Genomic DNA, 18621 nt, shown 5'->3' on the forward strand with positions numbered 1-18621 from the left:
TTATGGTCCAGCTCAATGACCACTGATCAGAACAGCTTTTGTGCAAGGTTATCAATCTAAAACATAATGTCTGTATCTCTCTGTACTGATACTGCCTGATCTGAAAGTAAACCAAAATTTTATATTTTTATTTCAGATCTACAGCATCTGCAGATTTTGCTTTTGAAATGATGGTAGTGCCTGTAAATTGGCACACATTTGATGACCCAGTCTGCTGAGAACTTGCTTGGTCTGCAACTTCAGGACATCAATGTTCCCCCCACCTCCCCCCACCGCCATGAGGACACCAATTCACGTCCCACCATGGTCTCCTATGCAATAAGCTCACCCGCAATCAGCCGTCTCAGAATATTCAATTAAGTCTGAAGTCTGAAGCTGCCAGTGAGGCAAGAGCTTCTCATGGATCATCAAGGACATATGTGCAGAGTCAAAGTGGAAAGGAGCAGTCTACCAGCAGTCTGACTCCAGCCATTTAGGGGATACTGCAACATAGTGCTAAGAGATTGAAACAGCTATCAAGGGAAAAGCACCATTCTGTGCAACTTTAGAGATGAATATCATGATTTCCTGTTAATTTATGATTTAACTTGGTTTTGTTATCAATGATTATCAATTCACCAGCAACATTCAAATGCATTCTCATTTAGGGCATATAACATACTTGAGTAGGCAGAGATAAGTCACACTTGTATGGCAGTTGCAGGCATTGCTGCAATGATTCACTTAGAAAGGTTGCTAATGTCATATCAGCAAAATCATGATTGCCACCCGATATTGTGAGGGAATTTTAAGCTTCACCTGAGCTTCCTCAGCTGATAACTGATGTACTAATTTGCTGTTAATGATTGGAGTCTGGAAAGGATCATTTGGTTTAAATTATGGATTAAAAATTATCAGGCTACTTATGAACGATCAGGAAGTTCCTTATAGCCTGTGCGGACAATGCCAACTTCATTTGCCCAGCTGGGAGACAAGGCTCTTGATCTTGAGCCACAGAGTCCTCCTGGCTACCTTCATTGTCCTTCTGGTCCTATTTCTCCTGCTGGTCCTCAATCTGTGCCTTAGGATCCCCAGGCTCCAAATCCGCTGTCTGCTCTTCCTCTGGCACCGGTTGGTGACTACAATTGTCAAGGTTATGCTTTAAAGTAGTGAATACAGGGAATGCACTTCCACTTGTGGGGAGAAGCATAACCAGGTGTCGTCAGTGTGGAACTTGCTGTCACAGAGAGTGTTGGAAGCATATAGTACAGATATACTTGAGAGGAGGCTGGACAAGCAAATGAGGGAGAAAGGAATAGAGGGTTGCACTGATGTGGACTGACGGAAGGAGGTGTGATTAGAGCATAAAGGTTACCATAAACGGTTGGGTCAAATTGTATGGTTCTGTGTTTTACTCTGTAATTTCACAATTGGTGTGATTTCACCCTGAAATGATTATCAGCTCTGGGTAAAATTGATTTTTGGACCATGTAGTGCTTAAAAATAGTGCTACATGTTCCAGTTTCTAGGCTCTGGAATAGAAAAACTAGTAATGGTAATGGATTATTGTTAAAATTGATCGCTAATGTCCTTTAGGGAAGAAAGTCAGTTTCCCTAATCTGGTCTGTTCAATGTATGATTCCGGATCTAAAGTATTGGCTCTTATCTGATCTCCAACAAGCTATTCAGTACAAGGTAATTCTTTTTTAGTCACATGTACATCGAAACACACAGTGAAATGCATCTTTTGCGTAGAGTGTTCTGAGGGCAGCCCGCAAGTGTCGCCATGCTTCCTGCGCCAACATAGCATGCCCACAACTTCCTAACCCATACGTCTTTTTTTGGAATGTGGGAGGAAACTGGAGCACCCAGAGGAAACCCACACAGACACGGGGAGAACGTACAAACTCCTTACAGACAGTGGCCAGAATTGAACCCGGGTCACTGGTGCTGTAATAGCGTTATGCTAACCGCTACACTACCGTGCCTGCCCTAAAACAACAAATGCTGGCCTTGTCAGTGACGCCCAAATGTCATACAAGAGCAAGTCAGAGAAAAATTATCCTTTGGTGAGTAATTCATCACCTGATTCCCCAAGGCGTTTGTACCATCTACAAGGCACAAGGAATATTCCCACCTGTCTGGATGAGAGTGGCTCCAACGACAGGGAACTACAGGCCAGTCAGCCTGCCGTCAATACTGAGAAAGTTACTGGAGGGAATTCTGAGGGACAGGATCTACCAGCATTTGGATAAACAGAGTCTGATTAGGAGTCAGCATGGCTTTGTGTGTGGAAAGTCGTGTTTGATGAACCTTCTGGAATTGTTTGAAGAGGTAACCAAAAAGGTAGATGAGGGAAGGGCAGTGGATGTTGTCTATTTAGACTTTAGCAAGGCCTTCGACAAGGTCCCGCATGATAGGCTGGTCTGGAAGGTTAGGTCCCATGGAATCCAGGGAGAGCTAGTTAGATGGATTCAAAATTGGTTCAGAGGTATGAAGCAGAGGGTGGTGGTTGAAGGTTCTTTCTCAGAATGGAGGCCGGTGACTATTGGTGTGCCGCAGGGGTTAGTGTTGGGAGCCTTGTTATTCATTATTTATATAAATGACCTGGATGTGAATGCACAAGGCTTGATCAGTAAGTTTGCGGATGACATGAAATTAGGTGTTGTTGACAGTGAAGAAGGTGACCGTAGATCACAGGGGGAATCTTGATCAGTTAGGGAAGTGGGCCGAGGAGTAGCAAATGGATTTCAATGCAGTTAAGTGTGAGGTGATGCATTTTGGAAAGTCAAACCAGCGTAGAACTTATACTATGAATGGTAGGGCACTAGGGAGCGTAATGGAACAGAGGAACCTAGAAGTACAAGTGCATAGTTCGTTGAAAACAGCATCACATGTAGACAGGGTGGTGAAAAAGCCATTTAGCTCGCTGGCCTTCATCAGTCAGGGCAATGAGTATAGGAGTTGCAACATTATGTTGCAGTTGTATAAGTTGTATAAGAGGCCACACTTGGATAACTGTGTACAGTTTTGGTCACCCTGTTGTAGGAAAGATGTGGTTAAACTGGAAAAAGTGCATAGTAGATTTACGAGGATGTTGCCAGGACTAGAGGACCTAAGTTATAGGGAGAGGTTGGAGCACAAGAGAATGAGGGGTGATCTTATTGAAGGTTATACATTCATGAAGGGCATAGATAAGGTGGATGGCAGCAGTCTTTTCCTGAGGGTAGGGATGTTCAAAACTAGGGGGCATAGATATAGGATGAGAGGGGAAAGATTTAAAAGGGACTTGAGGGGCAACTTTCTCACACAGAGGGTGGTGATTAGGAAGGTGCCAGAGGAACTGGTTGAGGTAGGTACAATAGTATCATTTAAGAAGCACTTGAATAGGTAAATGGAGGGGCAGGGCTTAGAGGGATACAGGCTGAATGCAGGAAACTGGGACTAGATGAGTGGGCACCAGGGTTGGAGGGCCTGTATCCATGCTCTATTGCTCTGTGACTCCATGACTTTGTAACAAAGTTCAAGAAACTCAACACTTTCAAGAACAAATCAACCTATTTGGTTAGCAGTGGAACATACACACCCTCCATCTCTAGTGCAGCATGATTGAAGTGCATATCATCTGCAAGATATACTGTAATTACTCAGTGGGGCTACTCCGACACCATCTCCCAAATGTCCTTCTGTCCACAAGAAAGACAAGGGCAGCATGTGCGTGGTATCACTGCTACCAGCACGTTCTCTCCAACCACAGCATCGTGAAGTATGTTGCCGTTCCTTCATCATCCCAACAAGTTCTCAAGGGGAATTATGAATGGACAATAAATGCTGGTCTTGCCAGAGCCATCTTTATGCTGCAAATGAATAAGTGAAAAGAATAGTTTATGTAGAAACATGCATTTATAATAACGGAGGAAAAACCTTGGAATGATTTAAGAGACAAAGAGTGGGAGAGAATTAGGATCTCTGGATGGATGAATAAAGATGATGTGAATTGTCTTTGTTAATTATCTGCTGTTCTTGTTTGCTACCTTCCCACACATATTGCATTGAGAAGGCAGGACTTAACCATGAATAAAACTGGACTCAACTGAATATATTAGTGAGTCTGCTGACCTTGAATTTCCAAATGTTAAGACAAACAATAAGGTCAAGTTAATGAAGAGTAATGACTATTGATCATTGTATTAATGAAAATGAAGTGCTCAAGCAATGTGAAGGGGACTGTGCGCCTGTATATTAGAGCCACACTTAATTAGTACATTGCGATATTTATTACATTGAATGAAAAATGTCCACTAAGATAAAGTGGCAAAAATTCATTTAAATATCAAAAACAATCCATTATTTAGTATAAATTAACTTAAAATTTGGTTTGGAAACAGTGCATGCCTTGATTTCTGTGATGTGCTGGTGGAAGTAATGACTTTTAATAGACCTCAGAGTCCCAGGGCTAGGAAGGAGGAGAAATAAATCAGTGAAAGGTGTAAAGTAGATATGTGATTATTGGACAGACCAGAATCATTCTTAGTTTTGATCCTGCTGCCACCTTTTCATGCTCTTGTGGTGGAGTAGCTATCACTCTCTGGACTGATGCATAGAGAGTGAGCTCTTGAATAAAGTATCAGGGGTAGGTTGGTTCCTGTGAAATGCAAGAGTCTCTTAAGTGATTTGAGGCAGGCACGATAGTGTAGTGGTTAGCATAATGCTATTACAGCACCAGCGACCCAGGTTCGATTCCAGCCGCTGTCTGTAAGGAGTTTGTACGTTCTCTCCGTGACTGCATGGGTTTCCTCCGGGTGCTCTGGTTTCCTCCCACATTCCAAAGACGTACTGGTTAGGAAGTTGTGGGCATGCTATGTTGGCACCGGAAGCGTGGTGACGCTTGCGGGCTTCCCCCAGAAATTCTACGCAAAAGATGCATTTCACTATGGGTTTCGATGTACATGTGACTAATAAAGAAATCTTATCTGAGACCAGCATTTATTGTGCATCCATAACTCCACCTGAGAATGTGTTGGGATGATGAAGAACAGCAATATACTTTACATAAAGACATGTCAGGACCACAGTAATTATCATGCTTGAAGTGAAGTGGGCTGACCCAGTAAGATTTCATGAGGTCAACCCATAAGCTTAATTGGAATGAATTTGCAGTAGATTGCAGGAGGTTAAACAACCAAACATTTGATTGGGAGATAAAAGTTAAGCAGTGCAAACTCTCAGAAGGGGCTGCTGCTCACACTTGTTTCAAAGCAGAGTTACTCGGAGTGAAACCAATTTTGGAAGATTGCAATGATCTGCAGTAAGAATTTGACCATTTGATTTAGCCTAGAAATTCATTGTGCCTAGAAAGATATGTTAAACGGTGGTGTGTGACAGGCCATTGAATATTTTCTTTGAAGAAATGTTTTCTTCATATGCAGGTGAACAGGCCTTATAGGCATAATGTGCAGAAAGTGTAGAGGAAAACACATTGGTCACTGGTCCAGACTGCATGGATAGGGTTATATTGAAACCATAGAGAGGTTGGGGATTGGGAGGATCAGCTAGAGGGAGGATTGAAAGGAGGAAATTAATGATTGGGTCACTTGGATGTGTGTGGATGGAAGGTGCATCACAGTTGGCTACTTTGGTGAGTAGTCATTGCAAGTGATTGGTCTAAGATATAATTTTTCAGAAAATGTGCAAATACAGTACATTCACAGTACACGATATATCATTCCACTTATGCACAAGATTTACATTATATCAGCATGACATCCATTTTTCTTTTATATATCTCCATGAGCATTAAGTCTGATGGGTTTTTATAATTTTCAACTGCTCCATGTGCAATGGTGGGAGGATCATAAACTTTGGCCCTTGCCCACAGAAACTCTGCATCAAGCTTCACTGCAACTGGTAATATTCACACTAAATCAAAATGTAAGTCTCAACTACAGGAGCAGTATGGATGTCACTAACCAAAACTAACTAAAGTGAAAAGAAGACAAGAAGAAGAGCAAAAGGGCACTCATCAATTTGATCAGATAATGGTGTAATGGTGAAATTGGGCACACATTGAAAAACACAATGGACTTCTTGATGAGACATTTCACCAGCGATATCCTGCAGTGAGAACCCTGCCACACATATGCCAGCTTTACAGCAAGTATCTGCTGGAGTCTTTTGTAAATGATTTGTGATACATTGCAAGCGTGGGGAGTAATAAAAAATCAATGCAACCCTCAGTGAAAGCACTGAGATACATGTTGATCCAACTGGAAGCAGCCTATTTGCATACTGTAACAAAGAAAACAACATTGAAAGAAGTGCTATAATGGTGGTCGTGGAAAGTGTGCAAGCATGGAAACTTCTTTCTCTGAAAACAGTGCTTGGAAAAGTCTCAACAGTCAAAAAGCCACGGGCTAATCTGGTAAGCCTGTGCAATGATTTTGCAAACTGCACACTGATGGTGTACTTTGAAATCTACAACTCTAATTTTCGTGGGATGTGTATGTGAGACCCCGACCACTATCAACACACAGTGATGGGAGCTGGTCTTAATTTTGCTGAGTTAATATGTTCTGTCATTCATGCTGGTGCTTTGTTTAAACAACTATTAGCATGAAAATATTTTGGAAAAATAATATTTGCAAAAGGTACAGGGCAAAAAATTAAATGTATTTTAATAATTTAACATGAATTTGAATGTGCATGTATTGTTATTTCAACTTACAGCAAAAGAGATTGAAATAAATGAATTATATTGATGGAAACTTTCTTTTAATATTCAAAGTTAACTGACAAATACGGAATAAACACCCCCTCAAAAAAAAATCAACAAACAGAACCAAAAATAATAACTGTAACATTTATGTCCTAATTTTATTGGAATTTGTGTAACAGTTTGAGTTTCAGAAGCAGAAACCTATTTGGTCCTGAAAGGCGTTGATGTGCATGGTTTGCACTGTACCTTGATAGGGGCCTGTCTAGCAAATCTTTCAAAGAAGTTGACACAGATCAATGATAAAGTTATTTAACTCAATACCAATCATCCTGTCTGATCTAGGTATTCAGCTTTTTATTGACTGTGGTGTCAGAGGTCAAGTTTTGTTCGGGTCTGCGCAATGGACAACAGTAATCATTCTGTGCACACTCTTTGATGGACATCTCTGTCACTAGGAGCTTCTAAATGTGGGCTGATATTTGACTGTTTGCCGCAGTCAGTCTGAAGCTAACAGGAGTATCAAATAAATTGGCACCTCAGGTAGAGCATCTCCACATAAAAAGTGAATAATTCTTTCTCAAGGGATAATTTATGTTCATATGTAATGGAGGGTACGGTAGTGTAGCGGTTAGTGTAACACTTTACAGCGCCAGCGATCCGGTTTCAATTCTGGCCGCTGTCTGTAAGGAGTTCGTACGTTCTCCCTGTGTCTGTGTGGGTTTCCTCCGGGTGCTCTGGTTTCCTCTCACATTCCAAAGATGTATGGGTTAGGGAGTTGTGGGCATGCTATATTGGCACTGGAAGCATGGCGACACTTGCGGGCTGCCCCCAGAAGACTCTACGCAAAAAGATGCATTTCACTGTGTGTTTCGATGTACATGTGAGTAATAAAGATATCTTATCTTAGGGAAAGCTTCTTTATTATTTTGACATCTTGAGGAATATAGCAAAGGTTATAATTACAGTAATTATACTGCACGTGCTCAATATTGTTCCATAATCTATTTCATGCCAAGTAAGTTTATCTGTTGGCTATGGACTAGGAGTTAGTCTGATTGAAGGTACATTCAATCCACTGCTGAAGACTAGGAGAGCACGTGGTGCCATGCAGTATATTTTAGTGACACTGAGTGTGCATGAATTTATTTCATGCATGGATCTGACTACATTTACCTAAATATTGGGCAGATAAAGACATGAGTAAAGACAGACTAACAAGAGTTGGAATGTGAATGTAAGGAATGCAAAGAGGTCCAGTAAGCTCAATATCCAATGCAATGAGGAATTACTGTGATTTTCTCTGTACTCACAAAGTGCTTGGAATGAAATCATTCAGCAGCATTTCAGCTATCCAGGCTACGGAAGGCAATCACACAATACTGGATGTATAATTGAGCTTAGCAGTGTTAAGTGGATTACACTGACCATTTCCTGAAAAAATAACTTCCCAAGTGAAATCAGCCCCTCATAAATACCGATAATTAAAATTTATTCAGACATCCAAGACTTATTCATACTGATATTCCCTGATTAGTACAAATAACCTGACCCTGGAACGTCCAAGGGAATCAGTTCCTGTCTCACCATGAGAGAGGTTTCTTGGATATTTAACATGAAAATGCCATTGGAGCATTGCTATCTTCAGTGCCAACTCTGTGACGAATGTTCACCTGGCCAAATGAACAATTTCTCCCACATCCACAGATTGTCAGAGCAAATGAAAGAGTTAAAAATTTAATCTCTCCAATAAAATAAAAGAGAGGGCACCTAAACTGTTTATAGGACGTCAGTCACAAGCAAATCTGCATCAAGTACCATTGTGTGGGAAGCACTGACTCAGTGTTTGAGCTCTATATTGATGCGTAGCCATATAACTGCAGGGTATCCTTTTGCTTGCTTTTTAGAAGTGCACATGGTGATTCATTTCATCTCAGCATTTGGCTTCCATAATGAACATTTAAAAACAGTAACAGTAAGAGCATTTTCACAAGAGGAAAGGAGGCCTAGATCCTAGAGGAAGACATGCACTGTTCTTATAAAATTTGCAGGAGAAGGGAGTACATAATCAGTATTAAAGTACAAGGACCAGAGGTGGGCCTAAGTCCAGTTAATTGGCAAGAAGACACATTTCTAATGGGCATGTTAAAGCCTTTTGAGCAGCTGGATGAAGAATGTAGATGTTTTGTGCAACCTTGTAGCCAACAAGACCAATGCCTTGCCATGAGGGTCATCAGGATGGCACATGTTGTTTTGTCCTCTTACTTACATCAAACAGTTTTTTGAACACCTATTTTCTTACCATTTCTAATGCAGCGTTAAGTGAAATGATCTGGTCATGAATGTGGGTCCACTTTGTTACGTTAACAATTATACATGGACGCATTAGCTCAGAGAGCTTGAGGATGGGGGTCAGCAGAGGTTACTGGGATAAGGCATATATTACACGTGAGGAAATGGCATTAAAGGTGTGGCAACTCCACAGCTATTTTGCCTTCCTTCTCTCCTATGTCATGCTCTTTCAAAACTTGTGCCTGGGTTTCCTGGTCTCAGAGTTGTGCTGTATTGGATAATGTGGATGTACAGTTATCTTGGGGTTCTTGACGGAGCTGTAAGCCTATCTATGGGATAAATGGAACTTCTCTTTGAACAGCTACAGGGCCATTTTATCAGTGCTCCCATGAAGCAATAATCCTCACTGCAGTGTTTGATAGCTATTTGTCAGGTTCTCAAAGCTGTAAAGCAGATTCTTGGTCCTTAAGGAGCTATGTGTCCATTTTTGCCTTACCCTCAAGTAATAATAACAGAGTGGTCTGGAACAATGAGAATACCATTTTCCAGCTTCCGACGTCAGCTTCATTCAAGAACTGATTGGTTTATGTGCTCTGGAGCCCACAAGTTGCTGAATGAAGCTGTTTTCTCAAGGGTCCTGGGATTTAACACAGGAAAAATTTCTGGAAGATATATGAAGCCGTGTGGTCTAAACAGAAGGAGGTGGTAACTCATGCACTTTCTGGCAAAGTACTGAGTCAGATTTATCTGCAAATTGGTAGAGAAAAGGGAAATTCAAATGGAACCATTTGGGGGAATAAAGTGAAAGACTCGATTAATTGATAAAGTCAGAGGTTGGGTGAGTAACATCCATGGAGTGTGTGATGTATGTGCCGAATTAGTAATTATTGTTAACATATCATTATTTTAGGGACAATGCTCCAAACAACTTGGGGTAAAGCAGGAGTAAGGCTGAATTGTGGAGTAAGAAAATTAGTTAAGTAATCTTCATGCTTATTTGCTGCCTGATTTCAATAACCCACAATTTTCCAAAGGAGACTTTTTTCCAGTGTCTGTCTAAAAGAATGTGAGGTAGTGATGATACAATTTTTTGGATTTTTTTTTTAATTGGAGTAGCATTAATGTGAACTGGGCTAAATGAAGTTCAAAGGCTTTTGAAGCTCTTAATTGTTTTTGCAGTACTTTTTCTATAATTTCCTTTTATATCACTGCAGAGCATTTTTATTTGATCGTTTTCATCTATTCACAGCAGTAAGCTTTTTTCAGCATGTCTCCAAATGAAAGGATTCTTGTTCACTAAATCACCGGAAAATAGACTGTGAGCGATGCATTTAAAAGATACCAGCAGAGTAGAAACAGATGAAAATAGAGAACTCTTAGAAAAGGAATTATTCCACAAAGAATTTCATAGGCACTGAAAGCACCGAATCACAAATGACTTAGTCCTGTAGCTGTTGACAAGTTAAAGTAAAATGATTGGATTGCTTTTCACAGGGCGTCAAATGCTGCATTTCATGGTTGAAGTGCAGAAGGTAAACAAAGGGAGATTAATATTCACCTGAGCTACATTGGTTGCAGTTTTGATTTGTCTATCTGGTATGTGGTTGTCTCAGACGTTAGAGCCTGGTCCTGAGGCTGTGCGTTCAGTCACTGCTGCTGCTGATATTCCTGGAAGGTAGCAAATACATTTCCATTTATTAGCTCTTATGTATGATGGTAATGTTGTGGATATGTTACTGCAGCGTAATTGTGCTCATGCAATGAAATTTAGTTTAGTTGACGTAGCACTTGGTGAAAAGGCTGTAATTTTTTAATGTATTTTGTATGTTTATGGTAGGCACGGTAGTGTAGCAGTTAGCATACTGCAATTCCAGCGCCAGTGACCCGGGTTCCATTCCGACCACTGTCTGTAAGGAGTTTGTATGTTCACCCCGTAACTGCGTGGGTTTGCTCCGGGTGCTCCGGTTTCCTCCCACATTCCAAAGACGTACGAGTTAGGAATTTGTGGGCATGATATGTTGGCGCTAGAAGTGTGGCGACACTTACGGGCTGCCCACAGAACACTCTACGCAAAAGATGCATTTCACTGTGTGTTTCAATGTTCATGTGACTAACAAAGAAATCTTAAAAAAAAGTCTTATCTTATTAGTAATCCAAAGGCATAGACTAATGATTAAGTGACTTGAGTTTAAATCTTGCCAAGAGATCCGGGGAATTTAAATGGTGTTAAATAATTAAATAAAACTAAAATCAAAAGAAGTTTGCAATGATGACCATGAAATTGTGTTGGATTGCCACAAAATCCCAGCTGCTTCACTATTTGTGATTCTGGAGATGTGGATTAGCTGCCGCTTTGCTTTAACTGCTCCTTGAAATGGCCTAATAAACTACTCAGTTGCACCAGACTGCCACTGCAGCTCAACAGGTCAGTTCATCATCACCTCCCTGTGGCAATTATAGGTAAACACCAGCAGCCCTTAAATGTCTCCTGCAGTCTGGGAATAAAAAAAGAGATTGTTGCCAGATAAATAGATTTCTCTGTAACTGATGGTAAGCTCCACATGTGGAGCACATGGTACATGGTGTGTCCATCTCCTGTTTCCATGTGTATTAACCATCTTCCAGTAGGTTGGCTTGGACATATATAAATTGCAACCCTCTACTCACTGACCTCATGTGGCGGTGGTTCCAATTTACTAGCTGTCAGTTAGGGAACTGGGTATCACTTGTTCACATTACACTTGCTTTCTATTTCTATTTTCTCCCACAACAGCCTAGAAATTGTAACAGAGAAACACATGCATACCTTTCATGAAAAGTATGCAGTGCAGGTTTTGAAGTGTTTGATCCCATTTCTGGCAGAAGCCATGCCCATTTGGAAACTAGACCAGCCATTTCCTGTTACGATTTGCCCCACAGTTGATGTTGCTTCCTCTTCTTATTTAATGCACACAATGTTATCATCGGCATGTGTGGTTCAGGTTTCTGACTTGCCTATAGAAAATGAATACAATCTTTGTTGCTTCCTCATAGTCAAACAAATATTGCAGCTCAGGTAGCAAGTAGGGAACCTGATTTAAAGGGTCCTCACTGGGATATCATTTTTATTTTCACTGACTTCCCATGTTAAAGTGCTGTCTTTTCACAAGCAGGCAGGTAAGCACTGTCAGAGACTGCAGCATCTGTGTACCATATACCGTGATCTGTGGCCTCAACAACCACAGTGACAATGGCCTGACCATGGCAAGACCATGATTTGCTGCTCCATAGCACAGAGGATCCCATTTCCCAGGACTGTACCACTTAGCTTGACCCTGCCGTGATTCCTCCCCCTCCCACCCCCATCTGCTTCCCTCCTCCATCTCCATTTTCTTTCATCTCCCTGGCAACCACAGTACAAGAAGGAAGTGGCAGCAATAGGGAGAGAATGCAGAAGAGATTCACCACAATGTTGCCTGGGATGGAGGGCTGTAGTAATAAGGAGAGACTGGGTTTATTCTCACTTCAACATCAGAAGCTGAAGGGCGACTTTATAAAACTTATAAAATTATGAGGGGCATAGATAGGATGGATAGAGTCTTTTTCCCAGGCAGGGGAATCTAGAACAAGGAGGCACAGGTTTAAGGTGACAGGGGAGAAATTATTATTATATTTCTTTATTAGTCATATGTACATTGAAACACACAGTGAAATGCGTCTTTGCATAGAATGTGCTGGGGGCAGCCTGCAAGTGTCACCACGCTTCCGGCGCCAACAAATTTTGAAGGAGATCTGAGGGGTAAGTTTTTCACACAGAGGGTGGTGGCTGTTTGGAATGAGCTGCCAGAGGAAGTGGTGGAGGCAGATACAATTACAACACTTAAAAGGCATTTGGACAGATACTCAGATAGGAAAGGCATAAAAGGGATTTAGGTCTAATGCAAGCAAATACGATTAACATAGATAGGCATCGCAGTCGGTATGGATAGGGTGGGTTGTACAATTCTATGATTCTATGAGCACTTAATGAGCTGTGTGAGTGAGAGTTGGCAGCTGTGAGCTCAGGTAGCTGTTGCTATCTATGAACATGCAGGCCAGACTTAATTACATTAAATGGGAGAAAACCACAACAACGATTTCTTAACATGAACATGTTCCAATTGAATAATTTTTTTGGTGATAAAGGATTTGGCATTAAGGCAAAAAGTAGTATCATTTCAAAAATAGGTAAAAGCCAATTCCTACGCTGAAGAATCTAAAAAATGGATGAATTTCAAGCAGCTAAATTTCTAAAAGCATTTTGATGTTTAAATAATACTCCAGGCTTCGCCTCATCCATATACAGTCACCGACTGTTAAATGTGCAAGATTAGGCATTTTCTCTGAACTCTCACCTTCTGGTGGTGTTGTAAGCTAGATGAAGCAGCTTTGGTGACATTCACCCAAGAAAATTTTATTGTCCCATGTCTTCGGAGGCAGAAACCTCAAGAGGAGATTACCCTCCCTACTGCTTATCAATGCTGGAAATGTAGAATCTGCTTCACAGTATAAGCTGGGTAGAATGAGCACCACCAGGATCCCAAGATATTACAGCCTGGTTGAGATGTACTAATTTAATCACAACCTAAAAGGTATTGGATTGAATGGATTTCCTGGCCAGCATGGATGTCTCAGTATCACATTGAAAATAACAAAACTGTAGTAATTTTTTAAAGGAATTCTCTTCACATTCTCATTAGTTTTGAATATAGTTAACACCCAATATTGCATCTGTTTAAAAAATGTTGAGCGCTTAACACCTAAGGGAGGAAGAACGGATGGTGTGATGTCCAAATGGAATGATCAGCTGGAAACTAAAGAGAAATGACTAATTAGAACCAAAATGTGTGATGCTATGGGTGTGAAGAGGAGAGAAACAAAACGAACAGGTTTTACTGTGACAGTTGAAGTAGTGTATTTTGTCCTTGAGTCATTTTCTTGTCAGTTTGGTAATTAGGTGGGTGGGTGAAGTAATAGTTTTAATAAAAGCTATTTTTACAGTTCTGGTAGGATCAAGACCCTCAGGCAGGTTTATTGAAACTCTCGCTTTTATTATATGCATAGTTGTAGAAGGTAGAAATTAGCAAAACTGTTAAGAGCCTCCAGGAACATAGAAAATATCAGGTTTAAAGCACTGGAATTATCTGCCAGTTTGAAGATTTGTCATTACAAAACATTGCAAGGAGCACCTCCAGTATTTTACCTTGCAGATCAAGACCATAACAGCAAATATGCTTATTGCTGTTTGTGGCTTCTTGGAAGGATCCATGTGGCGCTACGCTTCCCCGGGTACTTATTGTTAGTGCACCATGTTTCAAATCCCATCCCAGAGATTTCCTGACACTTCATATTGCAATCAGTTTTTCAGATGAGATTTTAAATTGATGATCCATCTGGTCATTGAGGTGTATGGAAAGGATCACAACACATTGACCATCTGAGGCTTGAGTCACTCTACCACTGTGACGACAAATGTGTCCATCGTGCCATAAAAGATCAACTGGGAGTCAACAAACTATCCACGGCACACCTGGAGGCTGCATCTTGCCAGTGCTTGGCAGTATTGAGCAGGCGGTCACAGACTCACCTGAGTTTTCAAGGACGTCTGGCCACAGGCCTCAGGTACTGTGGTCTGAGAATGATGAGAAGTCACTCGGCTGCAGGAGCCAATGAGTGGCCAATTGATACCTTCTCTAAGGCCCCCATCAACCCAGGCATTATCAGGCAGTCAACTGAAAACTTGCCTGAGACTCCTACCCCTGTTGACAACAAACATTTTCCCAAAGCTTTTCTAAGCATTGGAGAGTAGGGGTGCATTTGGGAGGGGAAGGGTGGGGAGGTGGAGGGGGGAGAAAGTGGGGAGTGAAAATGCATTACTCAAGCTCTTTCTTATTTCACTATATTCCAAAACTGGTACGACAACTGCTCTGCCCAGGACCGCAAGAAACTGCAGAGAGTTGTGGACACAGCCCAGCGCATCACGGACACCAGCCTATCCTCCTTGGATTCTGTCTTTACCTCTTGCTGTCTTGGTGAAGCAGCCAGCATAATCAAAGACCCCACCCACCCGGGTCATTCTCTCTTCTCTCCTCTTCCATCAGGTAGAAGATACAGGAATCTGAAGGCATGTACCACCAGACTTAAGGACAGCTTCTATCCCAATGTTATAGTACTATTGAATGGTTCCCTTATACAATGAGATGGACTATGATCTACCTTGTTGTGACCTTGCACCTTATTGCACTGCACTTTCTCTGTAGCTGTGACACTTTACTCTGTACTGTTATTGTTTTTACCTGTACTACCTCAATGCACTCTGTACTAACTCAATGTAACTGCACTGTGTAATGAATTGGCCTGTATGATCGGTATGCAAGACAAGTTTTTCACTGTACCTCGGTACAACTGACAATAATAAATCAATACCAATACCAATTTATATACACTGTGCAGCCACTAGTGAACAGCCTGCTGAAGATTTTTGCGACCTGCTGCATAATGTGACAAATACTCGCAGCTACCATTGGGCAGGAGGTGCAGAAGCTCAAAGTCCCACATCACCAGGTTCAAGAACAGCTACTTCCCTTCAACCATTTGATTCTTGAACCAACCTGCACAACCTTAATCACTACCTCAGTATAGCAACGCTATGACCACTTTGATCACATTGAACTATAATGGACTTTTTTTTTGGTTCTAATTGTGTTCTATCTTGTAAAAATTGTGTACAATTTATGTTTCTCTTGTGAATGTTTTTCATTGCATCTGTTCATACACGTACTTGTGCACGTAACAACAAATTTGACTTTGACTTTGACATGCTGTTTCTCTTCCCACAGCTTCTGTCTGACCCACTGAGTGTTTCCAGCATTTTCTGGTTTTAGTTCAGATTTCCAGCATAGGTAATTTGTTTTTGATTTTCAGAATAATAATGAAGAAGAATGCAATCCATCAACACCGCCTATGGGTGGCACGGTAGCATAGTGGTTAGCATAACGCTATTACAGCGCCAGCAATCGGGGTTCAATTCCCTTCGCTGTCTGCAAGGAGTTTGTACATTCTCCCTGTGTCTGCGTGGGTTTCCTCCGGGTGCTCTGGTTTCCTCCCACGTTCCAAAGACTTGCGGGTTAGCAGGTTAACATGGGTGTAATTGGGTGGCGCAGGCTTGTTGGGCCGGAAGGGCCTGTAACCGTGCTGTATAAATAAAGTTTACAAAGTTTTCCTCTATCAGGATAAATTCGATAGGAGGGTGGAGCCAGGGAAGAAGACTGCAAAACTGGAGGAGGAAAGCAGCAACCTATTGGCTTCTGTTTTCAACAAAGGTAGATGAACAGGAAATATACTTCCCCGTGATTGCCCTGCTCTCTGCCTTGAGTGCCTTTTTGGGACTTGTAAATCCCAATGAGATCTTCACATCACCTCCACAGTGGTAGGAATTGATATCAGCTTATAGGAGGTGAACAGTCTTTAGCTGGAGTGGGGAGAAGGTCAGAGCCAATCTGAGAACAACTTAAGTAGGAATCACAACATTGAAGCAGATTTCATGGTCCAACCAGACACTCCTTATGACAAATCCTCCATTTGAGAATAACCCCTTTGTTGTTATATCCCTTTTTCCCCCACTACCCTTCAGCTACCTATCTGGTTTATGTGTAATCCTGATATGGCCACTAATTCAAAGAGTAAGTTCCATTGTGCATCCTACACCCTTGTCTCTCCATTCTTCCACTGTGTCTCCTAAACCTCTTCCATTTAATCAGATTTTGAACCAGCATTCCAGGTCCTAAAATCACTGGAAAGCAGACAGAAGTGGATTGATCCCCAAATTTACAACCTGGCAGTGCTCCTCCCCAATGATAACCAATTTCCCCCCGTGCCTTTTAGAACATCAAGTCAGTTCCCAACACTTAGTTCGCCCCCAACTTTATGTCTCCAGTACTTTGTTCTTCATTTACTGTGATGCAGTTATATAGTTACAGTATACTACTTTTATTCAATTCAGAATTTATCTATTTGCCAATGTTCTCGTCTGTAAATACTGAAACAAAGCACTTGTTAAGCATACCCTACCAGCTCTTTAACTCACTCTCTCCCCTCTCAGAGCTCTAATCACAGGGTTAACAAATCTCTTTTTGCTGATATATTTATGCAATGCTTTGCTATTCATTTTTAATATTTTGGAGGATTTATTCTTGTTTACTTCCCTTGATGTTTTTGTTTTAATTTCTTTCTTTATTGTTCATATGATCTCTCATTTTACCATGCCCAGGGGTTCCATACTGTTTCCAGCAATTGGAGGGTCTAACACGAGGGAACATTAAATATAACATTAAATGTGAGAGTCAAACAACATAGCAAGGGATTTTTTTCAATAACAGAGTGTTGGAAGATTGTGGAATGCACAAAAGAGTTAGTGATTGACTTTATAACTGTGACTTATCTGATTTTAATAGAGAAGATTAAGAGGCAGAAAAATTAAAAAACCTGAAGATGCTGGAATTCTGAATTAAAAACAGAAAATGCTAGAAATACTCAGTAGCACAAGCAGCACCAGTGGAGGGAGAAACAGAGTTAATGGTTCTGATGAACCATTGGTATTGGTATTGGTTTATTATTGTCACTTGTACCAAGGTACAGTGAAAAACCTGTCTTGCATACTGTTTGTACAGATAATTCATTGCACAGCACATTGAGATAGTACAGGGTAAAAAACAATAACAGAATACAGAGTAAAGTGTCACAGGTACAGAGGAAGTGCAGTGCAGGTAGACAATAAGGTGCGAGGTCATAACAAGGTAGATTGTGAGGTCAAGAGTCCATCTCATCATATAAGGGAACCATTCAATAGTATTATAACATTGGGATAGAAGCTGTCCTTGAGCCTGGTGGTATGTGCCCTCAGGCTCCTGCTGATGGGAGAGGGGAGAAGAGAGAATGTCCCAGGTAGGTGGGGTCTTTGACTATGCTGGCTGCTTCACCAAGGCAACGAGAGGTATAGACAGAGACCATGGAGGGGAGGCTAGTTCCACGATGTGCTAGGCTGTGCCCACAACTCCCTGCAGTTTCTTGCAGTCCCAGGCAGTGCAGTTGCCATGCCAAGCCATGATGCATCCAGATAGGATGCTTTCTATGGTGCATTGATAAAAGTTGGTGAGTTTCAAAGGGGGCATGCCAAATTTCTTTAGCCTCCTAAGGAATTAGAAATGCTGGTGAGCTTTCTTGGCTATGGCACCACGTGGTTAGACCAGGACAGGCTACTCATCATTGAGATACGACCCACTATGGTGGTATCACCTGCAAACTTGCAGATGGAGTTAGAGCAGAATCTGGCCACACAGTCATGAGTATATAGGGAGTAGAGTAGGGGGCTAAGGACGCAGCCTTGTGGGACACCAGTGTTGAGAATAATCGTGCTGGAGGTGTTGCTGCCTATTCTCACTGATTGTGGTCTGTTGGTCAGAAAGTCAAGGATCCATTTGTGGAGGGAGGTGTTGAGTCCCAGGTCCTGGAGTTTGGTGATGAGTTTGCTTGGAATTATAGTATTGAAGGCAGAGCTGTAGTCAATAAACAATAGTCTAATGTAGGTGTCTTTACTGTCCAGATACTCCATAGAAGAGTGT

The sequence above is a fragment of the Pristis pectinata genome, chromosome 2 (assembly GCF_009764475.1).
Source record: "Pristis pectinata isolate sPriPec2 chromosome 2, sPriPec2.1.pri, whole genome shotgun sequence".
In the NCBI taxonomy this organism is placed as follows: Eukaryota; Metazoa; Chordata; class Chondrichthyes; order Rhinopristiformes; family Pristidae; genus Pristis; species Pristis pectinata.